We start from the raw sequence: 24,308 nt of genomic DNA, 5'->3' as shown, positions 1-24,308 counted from the left end.
CTCATAAGGTTGGCACGCAGCTACATTATGTACATTTCTGGAAGACAGGCTTTTCTTAACCCTAAGACATTATTAACAGCATATAGCGTGACTTAAAATAGATATGATTTCTCCTTAACAATACTTTCTGTTCATCCTGTGCGTATAGGAACTTTTGTAGCCAGTTCCAGAACTTACTATTGCATGTTATAAGCTTCAAGTAATGAGTTGAAGCTCCTGTAAGTAAGCTAGTTAACCTAGTGCTGCATGTACAAGGGTCAGCAGACATGAATGGAAGATTAAGCTGACTTCAAATATTTAAAATAAAATTGTTATCTGGAGCTAAACGCTGTTGAATGATGCTAGCATGGCATTTTAACTTGCAAAAGAATCCAATAAGCTTTTGTGAATGCCATTGTTAGAACAGTGCATGATACTGCAAGAGCTATTAGGAAGCTACTTCGTGGAAATGAATGATAGCACAAATCACAGAGAAGCCTTAGTTTTCATACGTCCATTAAATACATGCCATTTTCAACTTGCTACTACTTGCACCTCCCGTAACAATTATTCTCAATTTCTTTTCATCTGTCCCATAAAAAATGATTGCTTCTGCTTTACTTAATCCTCCACTTACATCAACCCTATTGTTCGCTTCCTTCCCTTTCATCTTCTCCACATTAATTCCCCACATCGCTTTTGATCTAGCTTTTTGTTTCCTTTTTCCCCCTACAGATTCTTCCTGATGAAGAATTTACAGCCGTAATGTTCATCTGACGTGCATGGTGATATTTTATCGATTTGCTACTCTATTAGTTTTGTATAATGAATAGCATTATACAAAACACAAGATGGGTTGCCTATGCCTATATATGGGAACTTAAAAATCAGTTTAACTGACCTTAAAAATGCTCCATTTTGTTGGTAAATATTCATATTTAATTATAACTGGAGTAGCATATGCAAGGAGCAGCCAGAGAAAACAAACATTTCCTCCTCACAGTCCAAAGAATTCCTCTTTGCCATAGTGGCAAGCCAAATTAATAGAATAATTGCAATTTTCACTGCTGTTAAATAAGGAATAGAAAACCTCTCCAGGAGCTGTTCTGTGTTGCTGGAATAGATGCTCACAGAAACATACTAACATTTGCCATTATTCATGCTCCTGCAGAAAGGATGGTCTTTTAGAACTGGGAAGACAGCAAGAAGTAGAGCAGCTGGTTTTAGCTGATATAAACTATCAATTGTGTTTTAAATACATGCTATATTTAGTTTTTAAGGGAAAAAAAAAAAAAAAAGGTATTTAGTTTAGGCTGTTCTTAAAACTTAATGCTGAACCCCAGTACAGAAGCCTCTCAGAAGATGATTTTACTTACCATGCTATACTTTCCTTACCATAACACCATATAACCTAAGATAAACTTTGTATTTACTCAGTTGTGTCAAAACCAGTCACTGGATAAAATCTCTGACCAGTCCCAGCGGTAGAAACTAGAGCCAAGGCCTAGTTCGTCCAGCCTCATAGCAGGTCTGCAACTCTGTTCCTCCTTAACCCTCTGGTCCTCTATACATCAGTAGAGCTTAAGCTGCAGAAATGATTTAATCACCTCCCACCACACTACACAGGCAGAAGAGTAGCAGCTGTATCTTTTGCTGAACTCAAGGCTAGCAGGATTTATCAGTCTAGGGGTGGCACTGCCAATGTGGGCTCTTCAATGGGCCCAAATGCAGAAACTCAGATTCACCAGGTAGGAAAATGAGGCCAAATGCTTCAGCCTAGGCAAGGTAGTGGGAACTGTAGGTATGCACAAGTACCAATATTCTACACAGTTTCACTGGGGGAAAAAATAATAATAAAAAAAGGTCCCAAAGCATGTCAGACACCTTAAAGGTTAATCCTAGGTTCTGATGATGGCACTTTGGAAATTAAAGATCAACATACTATTTGCGTACAATACTATGTTCTACTGCGGACCCAGGCTGATTCTTTGGTTTGCATGGAGATAAATTCGTGGTATTTATCGTTATACAGTCATACAAGTTTATGGAAAAAATGGACAAGTTTAGAGAACTAAGTTCAATGTCCTCACTCTTTGCTCACCCCTGACTTCTGGCTGGGGACAGCCAAATGCTCTTTCATTAAGGAAAACTGGAAACTACTTCACTAGGAAAAAGAATCCAAAATCCAGGTTTTAGTTACCTTCTTTTTTCTTTTACCTGCTACGGTTATTTTCACAGAAACAGTGCCTTTGCACTTAGCCATATTCTTCACCTGTTGAGGTGCCTAATCTGAAATTATTAAGCATGAAGGAAGTGGCAACAGAAACAAAAAATTCTGCTAGCATCTGTAATAATTAGTCACTGGAAAGAGGAAATACAAGACCTGAAACATGGTATTTTTGTTCCTACAGAGAATATTATTTTCAGATTTTTTTTTCCTTGAAGAGTATGTCAAACACTATTATCTATCACTAACACAAGCAAGTGATCTGGACACTAGACAAGTGTAAAACAAAGAGATGGTCCCTCTCCTCCATGAATTAAGCTTTTTCCACAACATGAGCATGAATGCTTAATGTCTGTACAAGAAAATGACTTGGCAGGAATAACATTTGGTGTGATAAACACTGGCCACAGTACAGCTGTTGCCTAACCTCTAAGCCAGAAGCATTGTAATGGAAAACCTTTTGGGGAACGACTAGAAAAGGAGAAGAGGGTAGCTTTGTAATGAGTAAGTTGGAATAACGTCTCATACTTTTCTAGTCAATAGATGTTAGACGTGGACATACTGGAGGGCCACCAAGGTGATGAAGAGACTGGAGCAGCTCTCCTATAACGAGAGGCTGAGAGAGATGGGACTGTTCAGCCTGGCAAAGAGGAGGGTCAGGGGGATCTCATCAATGTCTATGAAAACCTGAACAAACGGTTCAAAGAAAATGGAGTCAGGCTCTTTTCAGTGGTGCCCAGTGCCAGGACAAGAGGCAGGGGGCACAAACTGGCCCCCAGGAGGCTCCCCCTGAGCCCCAGGCAGCACTGCTGTGCTGTGCGGGTGTCGGAGCCCTGGCACAGGCTGCCCTGAGAGGCTGTGGGGTCTCCTCCTTGGAGACCTTCAAAAACTGCCTGGACATGGGCAATGTGCTCTGGGTGGCCCTGGTTGAAAAGCAGGTTGGAACAGATGACTTCTAGAAGTCCATTTCAACCTCAACCGCTCTGTGATTCTTTGAATGGAAAACTTTAGTATCCCCAAGCTATTAATTTCTGTTAAGAAACAGTAAATAAAAATCCTTCAGCATAGACAACTGAAGCTGGAAAAAAAAGCCTATTTTTTCTGCTATTAAGAAAACCCAAAACGCAAGAAAACCTTTTCTGTCTTCCCATCTACACCCATTTTCAAAGCAATCATACTCAATTACTGCCAGCTACAAAGACTGACACATATACACCTCTGACAGTTCACAGGTAAATTATCTAGGAAAGGTCAAAACATCTAGAACAATCACCAAGACCAGCTGTCAAAGCCTTAAACATAATGAAATGCTAGAATTCTATCACTGCACCTCTTATAAGTGCACGATGAGGACACAATAAAACAAAACAGATGTATTTTCTGTTCGAATTTTCTAATCAGTCTCAAAAAAAAAAAATTGGCACATTCCTGAATAATAATTCTATGAAAACAGAATTCAGACGAGCTCATACTGTGACAGCACATCCCACGACCTAGAACACCTATCGTCTGGGTGTGCTGTTAGCTCCTATCCTCTACAATGAATGAACTCTACTTTGTCTACAGAAGTAGTTTAAAACGTGAATTTTTTTTTTTTTTAAAAAGTTAAGGAAGAGCTCAATTTTTTCACCATAGTACCTATTGACTAAAAGAATAATGAAAGCTTGTTAACATACATATAAAATGTAATTACCTGCCTGTGCAGTGATCTTCCCCGTGGGGAGTTTCCTTGTTATAACCACAACAAAGGTGGTGTCTAATCATAGCCACGGCAATAGGAGTGGGAGAAATGAATATTCAGAATTAAATGATTAATGAAGAGAAACTCTCAGAATCTCTGGCACTTGACAAACTTTCTATCCAAGAAGCTGCCAGTTATGGCATTAAGTTTACAGGTCTTCTGTTTGTTTGTTGATCATTTCCATATTTGATCACATTGCAGCTCTGTATATCTCTTTATAGGAACCTCATATCTTTCTGTCAAGGAAGTGGAGACTGTTCAGACAGAATTAGCTTTGATGCCATTAAGAGTGAGGCCCTGGGCATTGATATTTTCTGATATAAAGAATTGCAGCCACTTCACAATGGAAACTTTTGATACATTTTTCCTCTGCACAGCCAGATAATGTAAAACAAAGAGTGATCCATCTTTTCAAATTCTCTGATTCTTTTCAAGGTATCAAGCCATTACACTACCTGCTTCTTAAAAAAAATCACAATATAGATACTTCAGTATTACAGTTCATATCAAATGTGCCATTTTCTTCTTCTTCACACATTTTGTTTCCAGACAAAAGACGACTGAACTGTCTTATAAGTGATAAAAACTGAAGATACTTTTGCTATAGACACATATTCTGTACCTCTACCCTTGCTGAAGGCATTAGCTCTGTTAATAAAGCTCAAAACTGCCAAATCCTCCTTACCATTATGTTATGTAGAAAGGAATCTTATGTCTTCAGAAGCAGAGAAATACTGAATAAAGCAGCTCAGCTAGGCAGAAAATAGAGGTTTGAAGTACCTTATTTACATTCCATCTGTTACACCTAGTAGTGAACATGTCAAGATGGAGCCATGGCAATAGGAACCCTGGTTTCACCACTTTAGCCTTTGCCGCAACTTTGACAGGTAAGGAAATAGGGGCTATTTGGAATTAATCAATCCAAATATACCACATGCCACTGAAACCTCGATTTATTGTTATTGTGATTTTTTTTTCCTTGAGGTACATCCATCTTTATTATAACCCTACAAAGGAAACCTATATTTCATTCAATTTGCTCATCACAGGACCTGCACAGCCAAACGCTCCTGAAATCCAACTTGCATGAACAGGTATCAGCTGGGAACTAAGTTATAGCAGGTTAGTTGCACTTCAAGTTTAAGCAGCCAAACAACTCAAGTAGTTTTAGGAGAAAATGCATGGGTCTTAAGAGTTTTTGTCAGAATTAAAACAACGAAAACCAGCAAAGAAGTAGTGCCTCTACTGTCTAAGTGTAACTTTTTACTCAATTCTCCAAATCTCCCATTAGAAATAAAACAGTAATTTCTTTCATTTTGACAGTACCTTTGACACTTAAAATACCACTTGAAGTGAAGGAGTCTGCCAGCCCTCTGAACACCTGCAAACAGAGCTCTCTAGCTATTGTCAGGTTTCCAAAGGCTTACGGTTTGCCTAAATGCAGCCACAACACAGCTCTAGTCTGCTTAATCCAGCTTCTCAGTGCAAAGTTCATTTGCCTGGGAGATCTGCATGCTTTTGGTGTGAACAGTTCATAGACAAAGATTCTCCATAAGAAGGTACTGTGTACGTTTTCTTGAAATAATATGACTGTGCTGTTTACACAGATGCTGCTGCTGTGTCATTGACCATGTTAAGAACATACTTTTCCTTAAAAAAAAGTTTCTGAGACACAATAATGATAGTGTGGTGTCTTTCAACTCTAACCAGGTAAAGCTCCCTTTCTGATCCAGTATGAACCATGCTCTCTGTATAGGGTTGCCTGCTGGCAGGCTCCCTAACATAAAAAGCTAGCAGCTGTTGTTACAGATTCGCTATGGTTTCAGCCCAAGATGACAAAGAGAATCTCGAATAAACTCATTAATAAGAAAGCTGGAAGAAGAAAAGGAGGAATTTTCAACTCACACCTACTCTGAACCTGTTTCTTCCTGTTCCCTGGATCCAAGCCAGCTCAGACAGGGGGTGTCTAAAGTGATGGGCTTCACAAACAACAGGGTCTTTGCATTCAGGCATGCAGGGAGATGTATGGATGCTGACACTGGGCAAACAAACACTGGCCACCAAAAGAGCTGTTTCAGTGATTGAGGATAGACCCCAGTATTTTAATTGACTTTCTCTTCAATTGTCACTTTGGAAACTTCAGGAGTCTGGGTAGAACTGAAAAAAAGATGGCAGTTCAGGCACCCTTTAACTAAGGCAGGCTGTATGTACTTTTTGATGTGAAATTGTCCATATTTTACATAACATCGCATGCTGAAGCATTTAAAAGAAAAAAAAAAAAAAAGCTCATTATTGCAGAGAGAAGCCTTGGCTTCTCCAGACTTTTCCATGCTTCTGCCTTGGGTAATAGCAAGGAGAAAGACCAGTATCCTTAGTACCCTTTCACCAATCAGCAACCAATGACCAATTAAAAGAACATTTAAGTACCTTCTCATGCACTTAAACCACGGATTCGCTACTTGAAGTAAAACGGGCAACAAAACTATGAAGCTGCAAGTACCATTAATTTTCAGAGCAAGAATTTTAGAGCTTTCTATGACTTTAATAAGCTTTTGTTTCATTGCATTAGAACCCTGATAACTTCTGTCAATAGTACACGCCGTAAAAGCCCTATCATATAGCACAATGCAGAATGATTTAACAAAACTGTAATATCAATTTTATATTTATGAAAGCAAAAGAAAAAAATTAAGTCCAAAATTTCATGTTTGTTATATCCCTAGTGTTGTCAGAAAACAATTCTTTGAAAGAAAGACCTATTCCAACCAATACTACTAGTCCAATAAGTATTTCTTAGCTTTGGATGCATGCAATAAAATTGGAGATTATCACAGCCATTTTTAAATACAGATGCCTTACAATGGAACAAGCAAAAAAAAAAAATCTTAGTTCCACAGAAGACTGTGCTAAGGAGAAGGTTTCTGTACAAGTTAAAGAACAGCATGCAACTCATGACAGAATTCCTACAGCACTGAAACTCAAGGTTATCAAAACCCAAGAGACTGTTTACACAAAACATATTTCCTTAGAAAGGCCAAAAAGTGCAACCAGGGAAAGAAAGAAAAGAATACAAAAAAAAAAAAAAAAAAAGAGTTCTCCCTGAGTGCAAGATTCAGCCTAAAACAGTAATAATGTTAAGCTTTTTAAATAATGTACTAAAACATGACTAAATAGGATGCATAAATTTATAGAAATGCACACATTTACACACACACAAAATTTCAAGATAAATGTAAGTCCATATATTCATGTAAAAATCATATGAGAAGCATCAATGTACAATACTGGGAAAAACAGAACAAACTGCCTCATTCCTTTCAAACCACATAATGCCTTTATCATGAGCAAAAATTGAAATGACAATATTTAAAAAGAAACCAGACAGTTCCATCATGCCAGAAGAGTCCTACTCTACATAGGATGTGATTTCTTCAAATCAAATAGTATAAGCCAAGATGCCTACTTGCACAGGTAAAGACCATCCACAAAAATGCACCCTACAAACCCACATAGAAGCTCTATGTGGGACTCCTGTTGTGTATTTGCTTTTGCAGGAAATAATAAATACACTCTTCATACTACATAACTCAATAGTTATGTGAAAAGCTTCATAATTGAAAGGCTTTAGTTCAATACTTACAATGTCCTTAAAATTGGGAATAGACATTTTTTCTTTGTTAACCATCCCTTACATTACCTGTATTTAAAAGGAAGTTTAATACAATTAAATTACTGTTTCTTTCTATCCTTTTGGCTTAAGCCAAACAAATATTTAAATCCTTCAGTGGCAGAGGATAACAGATTTATGCAGGGTATTGGCATTATGGGAATCATTGATAGCGTAAAGGGCAATGTGGAGGAAAATATCAAGACACCTGTTGGGGAAGATGTCAAATAGTATTAAAAGCTGGCAAACTCAGCTGGAGATAAAGGGTACCTTACAGGTGAAAGGCTCAGACATCGCTTTTCTTCCCAATGTTAATTAATCTACGTGCTTTGCACAGATTGGTTTTTAATGCCTTTACTTAACAACAACAAAAAAATTAACATAGCAAGATACACTCACAGATTATCTCAGTTCACAAAGCTGTATCTAAATTTTCATGTCCCCAAAGTTTCCCATACTTTTTATTTGCTCTTCAGACATTTCTTAGGCATGAGGCCAAATCGCAAAATTTGCGCTGAGCTTTCTTTCATTACTGGCACCAATGACAGGCACCACTGACACACGTTCAGATCTGGAACAATATTATCCAGTTGAAATGCAATACACTGTTGACTTGATTAACAAAAAAAAATCCAATAGTTTAATTGAAAGATCCACCAAACTATTTGAAATGGATTAAAGCAATTCATGAATTAGTATTTTAAAGAGCTTGTTAGGCATAAATAAGAGAGAAAATGTGGCATACTTTATTAGATTTCGAAGAAATAATAAAACATGCCAGACTGTATTGTGTTTAATTTTGTTCTAGACGAGATGTGGAACATATCCTTTAAAATTCTTATTTTAAGTACCAATATCCTGGTAACTAGGACAGTATAAAACAGAGATGAAGTATAACAAATAAGAATTTATACTCTGAAGTCATTTCATCTGTTAATCATTCCAAGTACTTGTACCAGAGGTAAACCTGCTAAAATGATAACCTGATGGATATCATAACAAAATTACATTTGAAAAATAATAATAATAATAAAAAAACTAGCATATAAACACAGAAAGAGCTAGGCAAATTCAGTAAAGCAGATTAAGAGTTCCAAATGACTCAAAAATGCCAAAGTTGTAACATCAAATATCCTTCCTACTACCATTTTCAAAATAATTTCCCACCTATTCTGGAAAACATTACTAATGCTGAACTTTCTGGGGCACACCCTTAGCTATTGAAACAGCTTCTGTTGGGAATGCAGGTTCAGGAGGGAGTTGTTCAACACATCCAGAAGATCACACTCTGTAATGCTCCTAAAAGCATTAATTCGTAAGGCCATCCAGCACTTCAGCAGTTGTTTCAAGCACATTTTTTACAAAGCAAAACCACATATTGTGAAAGGGATTTAAAACAAATTGCAATAAAACAAGCAATGGGTATTTGTATTCCGCAGGGTGAGCCTGAGCAACTTTAAATCACCTTTTGTTCAGTTTGGATTGGTGATGTATCTCACATCATGGGCCAAAGTGATTTGATCTCACCATGGACTTTAGTTGGGTAGACTGAAAGATGGATTGATCTTGACAGACAATGCCCATCCCTTAGGTCCTTTCCCCTGCATACCTATTAACTCACCGACTGCAGAAAGTTTTCCTTTGCTGAGGCCACAAAGCTGTGTAAGGGAGAGGGTCTATTTCTCTGTTTTATCTTAGGAGTTGCTGCTGTCTTGTTCAAGGGCATCATATTCTGGCTGTTTTTATTCTTGGTCTGTAACTGCTAAAGAAGGGAGGCCCAGGCTCTCAGTTTCCTAGGGTTTAGATACACCATCTCTATCAATTTCTTCATTAATTGATGTTATCTTTAAACAAAAAAAAGCTAGTCTTCATTCTTCCTTATTGTCCATTATGCTGATTGGCCATCAGTGTAACATTTCTTTGAGAGTTTCGATTTAAGAATTAACATAAAAGATCCTGTATTACTCAAAAATATGTTATAAATTAGCAATGCACAAACCCCGCCACCATCAAAATAAAGATGCCAGTTTAAACATACGCATTTTTCATTAAATTATATCCCTCCTCCCCTGTCCACTATGAGAAGATATCAAATTAAATCGGGACAAACCACGCATACAAGCTAGTCTGCTAGCGTGGAACAGCTGGGCTGCCCCAACAGTGACAAAGAGGTCACTCTGTGAAAATACACAGTGATTACGGCAATAAAGGAAACAGCTGATGGAGGTTAGATGGTGGAAACAAGAGGGCAGCCACAACAGAAAGACAAGGTTGGAATGAAGACAGAAGGAGCATGGGAGGAGCAGGGGAAGAGCCTGCCAAAAGGCATGAGTTTAGGACACAGAGCTACAGCACGAGGGGGAAGGGAAAAGCCTTAGTGCCGAAGTGGTCTGACACTTCACATCATCACGCTGTTTTCACGTTCTTACAATTCGGGTGAACTCTGACAATTTGGCCATTTAGAAATAATTTTAGAAAGGGCAAATTTCAGAGTGCTACTATTATAAAAAAAACACAGCTATTTCTGCTGTGGAACAAGAATAAATTTTGGGCCACATTACTAAATTCTACTTACTTTTCTATGAAAGGTTGCAGCATCTCCTTTATAATTTAGAACAGACTTGAAAATCTGCCTGGGAAGTGAAATTGTTGGAGTGCACCTGTATTGCCCTCATGGAAACTTTGGATGAGTTCTGTGGATTTCAAAAAACAAATCCTACCCATTTGTAGACCACCACACTTCACAGCTGTATTTCTAAAGGAAACTTCATAAATTTAGCACATACCAGTGTAGGGCTGAACATGGCTTCCTCAGAAGTTTTATTTTTGAATTGCGGAACGCCAGCTTAAGAGTAAAACCCCAAATACATCACCTCTGTGTTTTTGGTGCTTGCTCTTGCCAGGTCTGAGCATCAGAGGAAGAAGGAACAGTACAAACAACACACAAGCAACAAAAAACTTTGCACTATGGGTACAGTGACTGGAGAAAGCAGATTGGAACAAAAAGTGGAAGTGTCATTGAAGGAGGCACAGAACAGATTGAGAGAAAAATTAGGAGCAAGTAGTAAGGCTGGGGGGACTCACTGAGCAAGAAGGCTATGGATGGAGAAAGGAAATGGAAGTGGTAACAAATATAGGAGACCAAATTCAAAGAATGTAAGAGACGGAAGCATGGACTGACTGCAAGGAAGGAGTTCAAAATATAGGATGAAGGAGAAGAGAGAATACTCTGAAGACAGAGTGATCCCAGAAAAAGAACTAACTGGATAAGTAGTAAGGGAAAGGAAAGGGGACAAGCAAAAACAATACTAAGGCCCTGGGAAAGGAAAATGGAAATGGGGACTTCTGAGGATAAAAGCCTGGAGGCCAGGGGAGCAGGGCACAGCTACATGGGATAACGTCCTGTAGAAAAGAACCAAGACTGATTGCTAAGTGATGTGGAAGTTCAGAGGGGAGACTCAGACTGGCCAGGCAATGAGCATAAACCAGGTGGGGAGACTGAGGGATGGCAACTGGGACCAGCCAAAACAAAGAGACACACTGGGAGAAGGCAGGGCTGGTAACGGATCCAACCCAGATAACGAGTCCTCTGAGTATCAGCGTTACATTGCAAAACAAATTGGGGAAAAAAAGGGGAAGAACTATCACGTAAGAACATAGGGTTCTACTTCTCTCTCACACACATATACACCTGTAGTCCCACAGCACACCATCTCTAAATTGAGACACAACTTTATGTGAACATGAATATCAAGACCAAGAATTTGAGATGCTAAGCACTATGTGGCTTCACCTCCTTCACATGCATATTTTAAACAGATTGAAATGCTGTGGATTTATTATTGAACAATACTCATTAATTAAACTATTCTCCATATTGTTCCTCAGGTAGCCTTACTACACACTAATCAAGCCTTAGTCTACAGACAGAAGTATTTTTTTCTTCAACATACTTTCTATCCCTCCCTTAGCACGTGATATTTCCCTCTTTCACGTTAGAGAAATATCAGTTTATTTTCACCACGTTCCCATCATTTCACACCATCTAGTTGAGGTGAGACATCAACAGATGACAGTTTTTAAAGACCCTACTAAATATACGATGCACGTGTGAGACCTGATGCTTCAGAGTACTTCTCGTTCCAGCTTTAAATGTTCTGATACACCACTGATTTCCCAAGTGGCTGTAAATACTCAGCTATGACTGACTCTACTGTGAGGTTTGAGGCCCAGAAGAGCATACAAAACTGGCTGCATTTAGAAAGTATGGTTTCAAAGATTTGGATAGATTCTCTGAAAAACTTTGAGAAAGGCAGGGATAGAAGTCAGCATACAGCCTCCTTAACCACAAGATTGACCTCTCTCTCCCTACACTCCCCTCATTCATTGCCTCCCTACATTTCCACAACAAATGAAACAAAAGTCTATAGACAACAGTCCCCATCCCTACGCAAACTATGGAAAATGCAGAAAGCTGGCCGAAATAATATGCTCGACAGCGAAGGGATTCTGCATTCAGTCACACACCTGACATCTGGCATTCCTTAAACCTAAGTGATTTTGGAACTGCAACAACAATCTTTGCAATAAAGACTGGTGCATATAATATTACCTGAAATAATGCATCATTCTAGGTTTATGGAGCTATGGGTCTATTTGTTTTTCAGTTGATTTTGGTTCATTCTATGTCCCTGAGATTTGTACATTTTCTCTGGAAAATGGCCATGGATTAAGACTACTAAAATCAGTTCCCTTTTTATTCTCTATGTGAGCCAGACAGTGGTGCAGTTCATTTGTGGTATTTTCAAATTACTTTTCCTCCACCTGCATTGAAAATCACCTTGATCAGTTTCTTGAGCCTTTCAACAAATCAGTACCTTTAGCCTGATCCCCGAAGGAAAGGGGCAATGAGTGGGTGAGGCCAGCAGCAGCAGAAGTATTGCAGTGAGAGCTGCCAAGCAGACATACAATTCTGCAGTAGTTACTGACGTGGACAAGTAGCAGGGACCAAAACACAACCCTGTAGACCAGCCATGTCCATTAATGCCACGTTGCTCACAGCCTATCACATTGTCCAAGATATTTTGCAGCTACCTGAGCATCCAGTGCTGCTGCATCTTGGGTTTCTTCAGGCATCTACAAGACACTGTCCTCTCATATTGATTTGTCCTAGGTGCCACCAGCTAAAGGAGTTGGGCAGCCCTGCCCCTTCTGTGACAAGGGAGAGGAGGCAGTGAATGGCAATCACCAGAGGGAAAAAGAGCTCGGCTACATCGCAGGGGAGCAGAATAATACAGCCAACAGAATCAGCCTGCTTCTGCAAACTGATTCCCCTTAGTCGAAAGGACACCGTGACCGCAGAGAAGCCAGTGGGGAACACACAGGGGCATCTGTCACCGTGCCCTCCTTCCACTCATTTTCCTTCAGCATCAACCACAGCGGTATCTGAATAGTCTACACGGATCGACCAGACACTTATCGCTACAGCTTTCATCATATTGCTTGTTGTAAAGGTGTCGTGACACGGCACATCGCAGTGCCGTATAAATGACATATAAATGATAAATAGGTGACATATAAATGATAAATAGGACTGCCATTCACTGATGAGCCTGATCATTTGTACCTCTAATCTCCATTTCCCCCCACAGCCCCAGTTCCCTGGTTTTATTAAAACCCTGTGTTTGCATTCAGATCTTCCTACAACGAGCCTAATGGCCAGCCATACAGCTGTCCCACCAGTCCCGTACAGCACGATCTATTCCACAGATCTCCGACTCCTACCAATAGCCAACACTGATGCCGAATGAACTCTCCCGAACAAAGCTATGTTTTCTTAATAATAACAGTTGTATAAACATAAGGTCTTCTCAGTTAAAGGGAAACCAACATCAAAAAGCAGTAAAACATGGAACCCTAAACCCTCCTTTCTTTGAAGAAACACGTTTGAAGCGAGGTGTTTCTAGTTATGGGTGAATGAAATGAGAATTCAGCTGCAACAAACGGACATCCAGTCCGTATGAAAGACTAATTAGATCCATCTGAGAAGCTGTGTCTAAAACTGCTTCACATATTTCAAAGGAAAGCTCTTCTAGTCTATCTTTTGAGAAGACTACATCAAAACATTTAGTCACAGCTGACGCACATCTATCCACTACAGCAGCATTATTTTTCATAAGCCATAAAAGCTACATTAAAGTAATGTTAATAATCTGCCTTACTTAAAAATTAAATTAAAGGGGGAAAAAAAGCAGCAAAGAAATTTAGAGCTAAGAAAACAACTCAAAGCAGCAACGACCCTACAGTTCCCCCCTCTGCCAAAGAATCAAGAGATCCCAAAGTAGAGTGTCACACTGAATATTAAATGTGCTGAGATTTGCTAAGAGAACAGAATTAAAGATGAAACACCATTCAGGAGCTGCAGAGTTAACTATGGCTTTTGTGGTAAAAAGCCAAGCTCTTAACATCACATTAGCATGCTTTTAAATGTATCTACTGCTACAGCTGAGCCAGCAGGAGGAGCTCACAACATTTTTTGATCTATTCACTCTACAAAATTTGGGGAGGGGGTTGGGAAGTTGGAAGGGATTTTTGAGGGTGGGGAGGAATTGGTTGGGTTTTTTCCTTTCCAGTTATGTTGGATGTGAAATCAATGGTAAAGAAAAAAATCCAACATATGCTCATGTAAGCGTTGCTTTTAGAAACTAGAAAATAATTGTATGAATATTTTGGTGCAGGATCTGAAGTGTGCATGGCACACAAATGAATTGAGGACATTACTGGTACCCCAAGGAGTTTTCAATCTTACACCAAAAGACCACAGCAGGACAGCAAAGGTGGCTGCTATGCCAGAAATAAGACCTTCTGTAAAAAGAAAATTGTATGATACTGCTCTGTATTGTTACAGACATTTAATTTCTATTTTACTGTTTGCTGAAATTCCTGGGACTGTTGGATCATGACCCACAGCAGAACATAGGGTCCATTTTCATATCACAGGATCTCATGATGTGAAGCCATCTCCGTAGGTAAAACTCAAGACACAGCCAATCTTCATTAGATAATTTTTAAGTAACCACTGTAAAAACCTAGCTTCTTTTCTGCCTTCTAGGCAGGACCTATGCTTTAAAATAATGAAAAGAAGCCTGCTTCTGAGACAAGGAAAATAAATATCCAAACTGACCACACTTCCTTTTAAAGTATTTTGCTTCCTAACATTTCATACTTTTTGTTGCATTCCCTTTTCAAGTATTCCTTGTAGCCTACATACAAGTGCCAGACCATATGTTACTCCGAATTTTACAGAACTATGAATCACCAGAAACCTGAGCATACCACAGAACTATTATAAGCAAGCTGCCCTGATACAGAGAGGAGAGCACATTATTAAAACTACAAAATTAGTTCGTTACTTTTCATGTTATTTTTAGTTCTCAGCACTGTGGATATTTTCTTTATATGCCTATGAAGTACCGTATGAATAAACTAGTAAGAGATACACAAACAAATCCACACCAATCTCTCTTTACAAAGCAAATATGCACATATTGTACTAGTCCCTTACATATACTTGTTGTTAAACTGGCATGTTATTTAAGAAAATATGCAACCCAGATACTCCGTGTTTCTCATTTTGCTTAGTACACAAACACTCCTAATACAAGCTTAGACAAATATTACACAAGAACGCTTAATATTTACCTAAGAATTTTTACCTCCAGCTTACCTAACGCTGGTCATGATTCATGAACAATGTGCCCCAGCATCTCAGGGAGATGCTCAGAGAGACTCAATTCAGCAGAGTGGAAATGCATACCAGAAACACCGAGTTCACAACAAGATACCAAGGCCAAGGCTACTTTCATTTAAAAAACACAATGTCAGCATCCGCAGAAATATACCAATTAAAGCACCTGCCCCACAGAGTCAGAACATGAGGTTCAGGGCTCTCCTCAGATTGAAGGGTTCAAGCCCGCAGCTTCTCCCCCAGGAGAAACTGTCCCCACACATCAGAACAGGATGTGCAATCTCTACCCTTCCTGCAGAAATCTGCCACCGTGCAGAAAGGAGTGTAGGATCCATAAAGCCACAGAGCCAGCCAACAAGTATTAATGTAGCCCAGTAATAAAGGCAGCATTTTGCAAGGGTGGAAATCGGGGGTTTGGTCTTGCTACAGTGTTATCTTACGCATACCTCATTAAAATGCCATTATACAAACCATTTAAGTCTCAGAAACAAAAAATGCTTTGGATTTGAACCTGAAATAAAAGAGGAATAAAAACTGGTGGCAGAATCTAGACTAAGCTGTTCACATTACACTACATGCTGGTGATCAAGGAGAAAAACTTAGGATTTTTTTTAAATGGTTCAGATATGTCCAAAAGTTAATGGCTAGTCAGCATGAAAAAGAAAAGACCAGCTAAGCTGGGGGAATACAGAGGGAAAAGTGAAGTGTGCATTCCCTTCGTTCTTGTCTTCTGTACACAAAATGGTGGGAGGGCAGCGGTGAACAAAAGTTGGTCACACTAGCACCCCAAAAGTGGATTCCACCCTTTCTAAGCCCTTTTCCCTAAACCACGTCCAATTTTCTTCAGTTAATGAAAACCTCAGACAACATGCTGTTGAACAAAGTACTATAATTCAAAAGATCAGGAAATCAATTTATTGTTCTTCCAAGTTGAATTACAGTGCATGCTTTTAGGCATAATATAAGCAGGACTATATGTAGCTAAGAAATGCCGAGCTGCATTAGACATTAATATGTTTTACTGTCTGGGGAGGAAGGAATTACTTTTCTACACTTTTTGAGCAGATTAAATAAGGGTATGAATAACAGGACAGCAACCCTGAAATGTGAATATCATGGAACTGTTTTAGAGATCTACAGATGAAAAAGTTAACTACACGGTACAAGCAACAGGTAGGTAGAAGAAAGCATCTAATTGATGTCAGGAGATATGCTTTGCTAAATAGTTTCATTATCTATGCTATTTGTTAAATAGTATATTAAAATAAAATCAGTGAATTTAGATTAAATTTGAGTCCAAACAGTCTACCTGAACTACGATGAGCAGCCTCTGGCACTCAAGACACTATTTGGCATTATATTAAATGCTATACAAAACCAGCAGTGGTGGAATAGTACATCTATCATAAAATATTTTCCTTAACTCCTGACTAAGCAACAACCTACAGAACTTAGAAATGACAAGTTTTGTTCCCACAACTGCATGCGTATTGCAAAGGAGAGTATGTGTGCTATTGCACAAATAGAATGCAAACTACTCTGAAAAAGACAGAAAAAGTGTTCTGCTTATAACTTAAAGATCGTGCAACTGATCTGCCCCCTACACTTGTGCCTTTACTTCTGCATTCTCCCTTCATTCAAGCCAACACAGGATGTCAGAATAAAAGTATATTTTATTCCATGCATATAACAATATAATATATATGACATTCCATTAGATGATGATATATATTTGTAAGTAGTACAACAGCAAAATCTTCATTTACTTCTGTAGGGGATATATGTTAACTTATGTATTTCCTGGCTACCTCTCCTTACTACTTGAATTTTTACAGGTATTTGCATTTCATTCTTATGGACACAGCTCTCACATTTCTTTTATATGACCAATTAGTTGTACGTTATTATGTGCCTGAAGCATACCAGAAGTGTAAAATACTAGTTGTAATAATTCTGGTATTTTATTGATTCTCTTAAAAAGGTCATTAATTTTATACTGATAGAGCTGGAAAACCTTCTTCTTCTGTATGGACTACTGGAAAGACGGAACAGAATATGCACTGGGTTATGATCCTGCTCCATTCACATTTGTATTTAATGAATTAAATGTGGATTAAGTTTGCTTACAGCAACTTTCTTTATCATTGCTCTGATTTTACATTATACCACTCCTTTTTATACTTGATGCCTTGCATACTTCAGCTACACCTAGCTTGACTTCAGGGTGATATTCCTTCTTAAGCATTTTTCCTCCTTGAAGAGAATTTATAAAACAGAGACAATATTTCCTAAAGTAATTTTTAAAATCAACTTACCTCTCAGCCATAAAATTCGCAGCACATGAATACAACAGAATTCTTCTACTTAAGTGTATATTATATTTCAATTTGAAATGAAAGTTTAATCATAACTAGATAATGTGAATTCACTAATTTAAAGCATACAAATAACTAGTTAACCACTCTATGCTAATGATACAGGATGAATTCAAATAATGACTAATGCCTTAGATCTGTATGTTTACACTTTCATTTATGTACTATACAATAGATTTTCTTTTGAAAATATTAAAAGGTACACAAGACAATTTCCCACCTATATCTAATAAATTCTTTACTTCCTGTGGAAAAAAAATATTAAAAAAAAAAAACATTCATTTTCCCTGAAAACAAATTTAAACATTCATTAATCAGTTTTTCATTTGGCTGAATAACCATCACAAAATTTCCACAGAGATTTCATGTCAGTATTATATTTACTTGTTCTTAAATTTGAATTTAGGAAGCGATCCAATATTTTGTGAAAATGGTAGCCCATTCCAGTAGTAATCTAAAAAAAAGTAATTAAGCTTTCTCTAGTCCTCTTACTCAGTTTGACCTACACAGGCCCCTTTGGAAACATATCAAATTTCCATTTTCTCAAAGTAACTTCTGAACTATTTCACCTTATGCTTTTTTCTTATTTTTTTTTTCTTTTTTTGAAAAAATAAACAACTTTCATTCACCACAACTTCAGTGATAAGAAGCTACTTTATAAGTGAAAACATCTGGAAATTCTTTGTCAACTGAACAGACTGGGAGATGAATCCAACTGGCCTGGGAAGGTATGCATCTACTACTGAACTGAAGAACCTAAGAGAAAAGGCTGAGAAAGGGCTGCTTTTAAACATGAAAAAGAATGACAACAATTACTTGCAGAGAAATCACGCAAATCAGCAATAACGGATTCTCAGGACAGAGGATTCCTCTTCTATAACAAAGGATCAGAAAATGGACTATGCCAAAAGGGCTTTCAAGAATGCAGTTTACTGCATAAAATATAGCCACAAATTCCTTGTTGAACTCCTCATACCTTTTTGTATGTCCTCATCCTATACACAGATCAATGAACTTCCAAGAAAAAGAATCGTGTCTATCACCTAAAGTGCAATTACTTACTGCCTGTGTTTGCATTTGAGTTTTTGGATTCATCCATGGCGTTTGTGAAAGCAGAGAGTTGTAGCCAAAATATTATGATGACCATCCATCCCTTTTCTACCACTCCCTCTGCCCAAAAGATACTAAATCAAATCATTCTTTAACTGTCTAATTTGGGTGACATTTTTAACAAAGAAATATAACTGAAGAATATTGAAGGAAGGAAAGAAGGTGGGTTATAGCAGTGAAATGATTGTGCTGTGTCAGGAAATTATTTATCTTTCCATCTTGTTTCAATCACCAAACCCTTTACTTTGTGGTGGGAAAATAACACAGTGGTGAATCCAATAAATTGAACCATATTATTGGATTCCTGGTCCAATATATTTATGATCTCCCTTGCTTAGGCCACTTACATTCTTAACTATCATTTTTATTGCATGTTTTAATGGTATTACTTCACTGAATGACCACTCACTACATGAAGTTAGAATCACAGGATGGTTTGTGTTGGAAGTGACCTTGAAAATAACCCAGTTCCAACCCCCTTGCCATGGGCAGGGACACCTCCCACTAGACCAAGCTGCTCAAAGCCCCATCCAACCTGGCCTTGAACACCTCCAGGGATGGGGCACCCACAGCTTCTCTGGGCAACCTGTTCCAGTGCCTCACCACCCTCAGAATGAAGAATTTTCTCCTAATATGTAATTTAAATCTACTCTTTTAAAGTCTAAAGCCATTCCCCCTTGTCCTATCCCTATACTCCCTGACAAAGAGTCCCTCCCCTGCTTTCCTGTAGCCCCCTGTAGGTACTGGAAGGCCGCTATAAGGTCCGCTCGGAGCCTTCTCTTGTCTAGGCTGAACTACTCCAACTCCCTCAGCCTGTGTTCACAGGAGAGTTGTTCCAGCCCTCTGATCATCCTCGTGGCTCTTATCTGGACTCACTCCACTAGGTCCATGTGCTTCTTGTGCTGGGGGCCCCAAAGGTGAACACAGCACTCCAGGTGGGGTCTCACAAGAGCAGAGCAGAGGGGGAGAATCACCTCCCTCAGCCTGCTGGCCATACTTCTTTTGATGCAGCCCAGGACACGGTTGGCTTTCTGGGCTGCAAGCGCACATTGCCAGCTCCTGTTTAGCTTCTCATCCACCAACACTCACAGGTCCTTCTTCACAGGGCTACTCTCAATCCATTTTCTGCCCAGCCAATTTATGCTTGCCCCATTAAAAAATTCATCCAAAATGCAGAAGGTCAGGTTAAGGCTGTCAATGACACTGAATTCCTATACATGCCAATGACTAGGGGGCTGCTCTCAACATTGCTGGAGAGAGCAGCTCCCACCCAGTGTTTTAGCAGATGCTCTCCACACTGGCTGCGAGCAGCCAGGAGTGGGAGTCTGCAAATAGGCAACAAAGCTACCAAAACATGGGTCCAGAGCAACCCTGGTGTTTGACATCTGGCTCTGAAGGACTGAGTACATCCCCTTCAAATATTTCAGATATGTTCAAATAGCACAATTCAGTATCAAGCAGTATAAACCACACATCAGCCAGGTATATGCAGATTCCCATTTAATTTTGCATCTCCCACCCTTTAGTACTCTGCAGAGCACTCAGGCTTTGTAAAAAAAAAAGAGCAGATTCCTTCACAAACATAACTATATTATGCCTTTGTATTGATAAAATCTGTTAATAAAAACATTTTATAAACAGCCTGACAATAGAAAAGGGTAAGATGAAAAAGATTCCTGTCTGAATTTGGAATAAAAAAGATGTTCCAGAGTTTGATGAAGGGATGCTTCTGGGCTGTTTCTTGCTGGTTTGCATTAGTCTTATGTAAATAAGGTAATTCCTCCCTCTTTCAATTTTTATTTTAGTAGTAATCTCGTTTTTTGGTCTAAAAGTAGTAAGTTTGATCTCCATTGATAAAAGGAAAAAGTTTAAGAAGAATACTGACCAAAGACTGTCCTCCAAAAAACTAATTAGATATGTAGATATAACAAGCAGTTTGTATCAATTAATATATAGGAGAGGTAACACAGAAAAAGAAGAAATCACATTTACATGAATTTGCTTGGAGAGTTCTTGGTACGAAAGAAAGCAGATCTCAAAGTTGTTTCATTTTAATTCTCAAGTCAGGTCATTAAAAGCTTTCAACTGCTAAATTGTTTGCTATTATGTTGATAGGGTGTCACCAGTAACAACTGCCTGATATTGAAAATACAGGACAATAATTTTATTTAAATTTAAGTATCAGCATATTAGTTGCTGGCTTCATAATCATAATAGAATTATTTCTATTTTTAAAAGAAAAAATATCAACTTAGGATTCACAAAAGCTTTTAGTCTCTATTGGAAACAAGAAAACTAATTTGTTGTTGTTTTCACTGCTTCAAGCAAACAATATTGCTCACACTTGACCACTTATCATTCAAGTCCGTCAGCCTGGGGAAGCAAGGCCTCTAAAGTGGCCTAAAATCAGCCCACATCGAAGACCTTTGTTACAAATAAAGCAGTTGAAAACAGATGGTTCCAGAACTCGAAATCCTGAAAAATAAAGAGCAGCAAAGAGCAGTTAACACTGCACAATTCATTAAGATTCTCGTGATAAAGGAAGAAAACCACAGATGACCCATAGACCGGGATGCTGCCGAATGATCTGCTCGCGAACAGCAGGAACCACGGAGAAGCCTGCTGCTCACACTCCCTACGCAGAGAGCAAAGCACTGCACACTGTGAGGTGGTGAGGTTTCAGCTGGTGAGAGCAGAAGAGTTAAGGAAAAAAGAAAGGAGTCACTGCTGGAAAGGTCCCAGTGGTAAACAAAGTAAATCAGAATGCGAACACTGCTGCTGCAAGGCACAGTTTGCAGCAGGAGCAAACTTCTGAAGGGGAATGCGAAGGTGGCCCTCCCACTGGGCGCTCGAACTGCTCCACGGATTCAGCTATCTTTGTCGCAAGCCACAAGGGAACACAGCCCACAAAGTCAGGAGCCCGTGTCACACCAACTTCATAGTGAAAAGTAAATGCAGAAGTTCAAAAAGTGAGGCTCGCATTTTTGACAGAAAAGTTAATAAAGAAGACTTTGAGTCTTCCCTTTTTATTTCTTATAGTATGTTATACCTCCTAATCAGAAACAAGATTTCTCATTCCTAGTCTTAGATTTTTCTTAAGTCAATTGCTTTCCTGTTTTAAAGTTTTGAATTATATTAGAGAAGATTTTTGACTGTGCTTTATTTGCTCTGTTTTCTTGTCTGCAGCACAATCCCATAAGAACCCCAGCAAATAAAAAGAAATATTAATACAGAATAGCAAGTTGTCTATTTGTCCAGTAACAAGGAGAAATAACTGTAACCGAACAATCTTGGGATTCAAAGACAGTTACCTGCTTTGTAAAAACCCAAGCTTAGGAGTTATTTTTAATACTTGATGCCCTAAGGTTGAAGTGACATAGATTATATGGTCATCGTGAAATCCACCTACTGTGATTTATTTCACCAGCTAAGGAATTTTCCAGACAAACAAATAAGGAATTCTCTCTTCCCAGGATTGATAAAGAGGCTGAGTTAGGGTAGAACCAAAACACAAAACACACTTCTGGCTCAAGTCCCTTTATTTCAACCTTTTGGCCACACAGCCCATGCTACCCCAAACCCATACTCCTCCTCCCTTTTGCTTTTCTACCCCTTCACCTGTGATGCTGTAGGGTGCAGAGCTCCCCAGGAGTGCCTCTGTCTCATAACCTAACACTGAGAGGTAAAACCAGGAGAATACTGCAGGACTGCAAGGAGATGAACAGGACCTTTGCAGGACCCTTGCTCCCCTCTGGGCCCTGGTGGGAATCGTGCAGAGCATTGCTTGCCCACAGTGATTTTCATACTAGAGAAAAGTAGCAAAGGGGGCCCAAATGACTGTGAAAGATAAAGGAATTTACAAAAGCAAACAAGAAAAGTAACTATTCACTCATGCCTAGTCCATTAATGCCAGACCACTTGATTATATTGGAGGTGTTACAGTTTGAATAACAAACTGAAGCATTAGAGATCAGACTCCAAATATGCTGTGTTAAAATGGGCTAAATGTTCCTACATTTAGGTAGGAACAATTCACTGTATATTAATAATTGGTAGCAGCAAAAACATTACGTTTTCGTCATCCTTTCTCAGAGTTAGCACATCTTGGACAGACACAATGCAGCTTACATCCGCTGTTCAGGAAACCAGGACTGACTCATATTTGAGCTTATATTTTCAGTTACCTTCAAAATCAATAGAGACAAAAGCACAGAAGAATGCTTATGCCTCTCCTCTGTCTGTAAACTTTCCTTAGTTTGACTTAAAAATATACCTTTACTAAATTTAACCAAGCAAGTCTAGCCTAGGTATCTACATGAAACTGAAGTAAGTCACTCAAAAATATGTGTGCGTGCAATCCTCGCAAGCAAAGGCCAACTTGTACTTCCCTCATAGCTGCTGCAGACTGAGTGCTGTTAGATAGTGATGTTGTGACAAAAAGGTGAGAAGGCTGGGGGCAATGACTGCTCCTGGCAAGAGCTATCTGCCACGCAAACCAGTGCCAGTCTAAATTGGGCTGAAACCTGGCAGGGATGTTTTGTTGTCTAAGCAATGGGTTGTATTCAAGTTCGCAGGATACCTAGGACATTATATAAATTCAATTAATTCAGTAAAAAGCTGTGTGCAGATATGGCCTTAGCTCCCAAAGCACAACTCCACATGTGGGGTGAGCGTCACAGCCATGGAGCAATGCTATGTGCTATGCACTGAGTAAGAAGTTGTGTTCTAGACCTTCTGGAATTCTTTCTAAGAGGAATCAACATGACAGCTAAAATGACCTCCACATTTTAAACTTCAAGTAGTATATTTGCAAGACAGAATTTTAAAAGGTACTGACTACAAGTGCTGATCTTGTCTACATCATTTCTTTCCGTGCATCTATGAAGCATACGGACAGAAAGTGTTCCTGGTCTCTACTCACACTCTTCTCTCACATTCATCAGGAGTATGTGTGAAATACAGTGTGACAGAGATAGAGGTAGTGTTAAAAAATAAATTTAGGTGAAAATTACCACCTAAAAACATAATTGACTTAAATTGTCATTTCAATACCCTTTTTCAAAAAAACAAATCTTGTGATTTTGAACATCACGACTATAAAAATATCATGGAGCAGATGTTGCAGAACAATCTTCAGTAAAGACTGGCAAGAACAGCGAACAGCTGTCAGAGACAGATGAAGAAACCTGAGGTTCCTCACAGTCCTGTATTTCAATGATTCTAAGAAAAACTGACTTCTTCAGGCTCCTTTGAAAACTTCTGCCTAAGAGTCTACAGGTATTCAACTGTCTATTTTTAAAAATCTGTTTGATTATGGAATTACCATCAATGGACTTGAGAAGTAATTCTCTCTATGTATCTACTGTCTCAATACAATTCAACCAGCTTGCATCTTGGCTTTGATCTACTGAATGGCTGAACTACTGAACACAGCATTACCATTGTTCTGTTATCATGCTCTC

General features: G+C 38.8%; 1 protein-coding gene across 2 annotated transcripts in view; it reads right to left on the bottom strand.

Moving 5' to 3' along the window:
• Positions 1 to 24,308, bottom strand: part of PCCA (propionyl-CoA carboxylase subunit alpha) — a 278,772-nt gene that overhangs the window by 85,085 nt on the left and 169,379 nt on the right. The gene's annotated exons all lie outside the window — the stretch shown is intronic.

The sequence above is a fragment of the Anas acuta genome, chromosome 1 (assembly GCF_963932015.1).
Source record: "Anas acuta chromosome 1, bAnaAcu1.1, whole genome shotgun sequence".
NCBI lineage: Eukaryota > Metazoa > Chordata > Aves > Anseriformes > Anatidae > Anas > Anas acuta.
The sequence above is the reverse complement of the archived record's forward strand: the minus strand, read 5'-3'. Positions and strand labels throughout refer to the sequence as shown.